This window comes from Cyprinodon variegatus, unplaced genomic scaffold (genome assembly GCF_000732505.1).
Source record: "Cyprinodon variegatus isolate N-32 unplaced genomic scaffold, C_variegatus-1.0 Scaffold1521, whole genome shotgun sequence".
Classification (NCBI taxonomy): domain Eukaryota; kingdom Metazoa; phylum Chordata; class Actinopteri; order Cyprinodontiformes; family Cyprinodontidae; genus Cyprinodon; species Cyprinodon variegatus.
Genome location: NW_015151974.1, coordinates 62664 through 66185, shown reverse-complemented (window position 1 = coordinate 66185; position 3522 = coordinate 62664).

Here is a 3522-nt window from a genome sequence, read left to right as displayed (position 1 = left end):
GTGGAGGAGCAGCGGCTCTACTCTGAGTCCTCCCTGGATGACTGAGCTCCTCACACTATCTCTAAGGGAGAGCCCAGACACACTACGGAGAAAACTCATTCCAGCCGCTTGTATCCAGGATCTCATTGTTTCAGTCATGACCCAAAGCTCCTGACCATAGATGAGGGTAGGAACGTAGATCGACCGGTAAATCGAGAGCTTTGCTTTTTGGCTCAGCTCTCTCTTCACAACCACAGACTGGTACAGGGCCCAAATCACAGCAGATGCCGCATCAATCCACCTGCCGATCTCCCGCTCCATCTTCCCCTCATTCATGAACTAGACCCCAAGATACTTAAACTCCTCCACTGATTCCCCCTTCATAACTTTGGCAAATATTGTTTAAACGACCCTAAATCCACAGAGTTTGTTGTTGATGAAGAGAGGAATAAGCACAGTTAATAAAGACTTGCAGGTGAATTAATTTAATCCCATGTTATGGAGGGGAACAGATCCTAGATCCTCCCCTTAAACAACTGCAAGCTGTATGATTTGTAAAAAGCTGGTTAAATGCAGTTTAAAAAGTACATGAAAAATCATGAGCTAGAAAACGTCGAGGTTCGGAAACGGAGAAAAAATATTCTCATTGCCCGAGAGACCCTCAGTCAGACATGATTGACAGGTGTTTCAGACCTCCAGAAAATATCCAAGAGTGATCACCTTCAGCAGCACTTCATTAAGGGTTAGACTCACCACCAGTATTACTACCATTTATTTTGATGATCCACCTGGAAAAATAACATTATATACCTTTAACTTTCAAAGTTATATGTCATATGTTACTGCAGCCTACCCAGAAAGTATAATTAAGACCTTGAAAGAACCCATTACATTTATCCCATTAGAACGTGTTATTTAAGTGTGCTAACAGTAGCTAATCCTTTAATTATCCCACATTGTGGAACTTTATAGAATTAAAGCAAAGGGCAAGTACACACAATACAAACAAAATCACATAAGGATTGAAAAAATAATAAAAGTGGTCAGTTATTAACTATATTAGCATTACATTATTAATACTATTATTATTCAATTGTAATATTAAATAAAATCACTGAAAGATCGAAAGTTCCATGATACATCAAGCTTAGATGTTAAAAAGTATCGGTATGGTATCGATATCAGCGATACTGACCCTGTATTTACATGGTATCTTATTGATTGAAAATTCCCAGTATCGCCCACCTTTAGTCACTACCGATCCGTCCCAGAAACACGATTCGCTCTACAGATATACTTTCGGGTCGTCCTCGATTTCATTTTGTTAAAAATACCTGAATGACGTTTTCCCTCCCCAAAAATAGTCAACGTACTAAAATATAATGTGTTAAAGGTTAACAATGTATTTCTTGAGAAAATAAATGCCTTAAAATCCTTTCTTTTATCAGTCGTCTCTGACCGATCTGCATCGGAAATGGGATCCTACGCTACTTCCGGTGGCTAACTTTTTCGGCTTTGGAATTGAACATAAATCTAGTGTTTTTGTGCTTGCAGGATGGATCGGATAGTGACAACCGCTGCGTCTCAATGCGCAGGCTGCGTCCTTCGAAGGATGCATTTCAAGGTTACATCACAATGCTGCGTGGAGGCCGTCCCATTTGGCAAAAATTCTGAGGATGCTTAAAATGCAGCCTTCAAATGTGTCCTCCTTTTCCCCGAATTCTGAGGATGCACCGCTACCATCCTTAGTGGCCTCGCCTCCCACTAGATTTCCCCAGGTGCTTTGCGCGCTTTTTTTTGTAGTAGAAGAAGGAGAGAGAGAGAAAAAAGTTGGATTTTCTTCAAGTTACGCACAATGAAAAGCAGCAGCAGCAGCGGCGGCAGTAATCCTGAGTACACGTTTAAATGTAAGTAGTTTTTTTTTTTTTTTTACTGAACATCTATTAAAATACATGACGGTAACGGAGCCACCAGGTGTGGGATCAGCTAAAGCTAAAGCTCAGAGCTAACCTGTTGATACGAGATGCTCATCAACATTAAAAGCCTTCATACAAATGTCATAAATTTTGATTTTAACATACATCTTCACTGTGCTGATATCCCTCACACATCGGATCGTTTTATTCTCATACAGTTTATTACAAAGGATTAGAACTGTCAAAGCTTAATGCAGCTGAAGAAATAACATTAGTCCAGCTGTACTGGGCTGTTAATACTGCAAAAATTTTGCTTGAATACTCAATAACGTATAGTTGATTTACAGTACAGTATAATAAGGTTTAAAGTATAATTCACTTGAAGAACAATACCGGCGTAATTATATAGAACTGTCATTTTGCATTTTGACATAACAGAAATATGATTTACATGTCATTTGGTTCCAGGAAGCAGGGAGCAGACAGAGGAGTGGATATAATTACCACCTTATCATCGGGGCCAAAAATACTGCTGCACTCAGATGGAGGGAAGAGTTGAGGCAGAATTCCATCTACATGTTGCATTTCTATGTAAAAGTCACACAAGTTAAAAGAAGTCCTGTTCAAACACCGACATACAAATATAATCTTTTGATCACATCAAATGATGCTCAGATGCCACTTTTTGTAAATCTTATATTTGTTATAGAAGTGATCCTTGATTGTTTATCTCTTCTCATTTCTCTTGTTTAGAACAATCCTGCAAAAAAAAAAAAAATGGTCTGGAGGGTAAAAAAAAAGTGGGACAACTTGAAGAAAAAATACAAAGTGCGTTCAGATTTGGATAATGTAATGAAATACACACACACATATATATACATATACACACACACACACACACATACATATATATATATATATATATATATATATATATGTATATGTGTGTGTGTGTGTGTGTGTGTGTGTGTGTGTATGTTTAGGGAAATGACATCTTACATATTTTATATTCAGGTTAATTTACACTTTGAGTAAGCTTGAAAAAAGTCATCTCCAAGTTTCCATTCCAAAATCGTCTCTTTTTCTGTAGAATTTCATCAATCCATCCAGTTCATGAAACACTCCTTTTTTCTAGCTTTAAAGAAACACTACAGACAATTGCATCTGTTGACACAAATTGTTTTCCTCTACTTTAGGAATGCAAAGATCCAGGGACAGGGCAGGGGGTCAGTGGGAAGCCTACTGCTGCCACCTGGCCCTAGTTTGTCCTCATGGATGAGGTATTAGGACAGAGGCCCTCTGTTGCCCCACCTGTCCTAATTGCCTCCATCCCTGAGGACACAGCAGGGCCAGGTGCTGCAGAGGCTGGGCAGCATCAGGGCGACGATGAGGAGGAAAATGAGGATGGGAGGGAAAGGAGGATGAGAAGAAGGAGTGACGAGTTGGTGGATTTAATCAGGGAGGATATCAGATGGCAGAGGGAGGCGGGAAAGGATGGACAGATTATTTAATTTATTGGAGAGGATGGTGGACAGTTGTTATTATTTTTTTGGTGTTTTTTTTTAACAAGTTGAGGTTCTGTGTTGCTGTTATGGTTAAATTAAATTATTAAATTGTTTATAAAAGT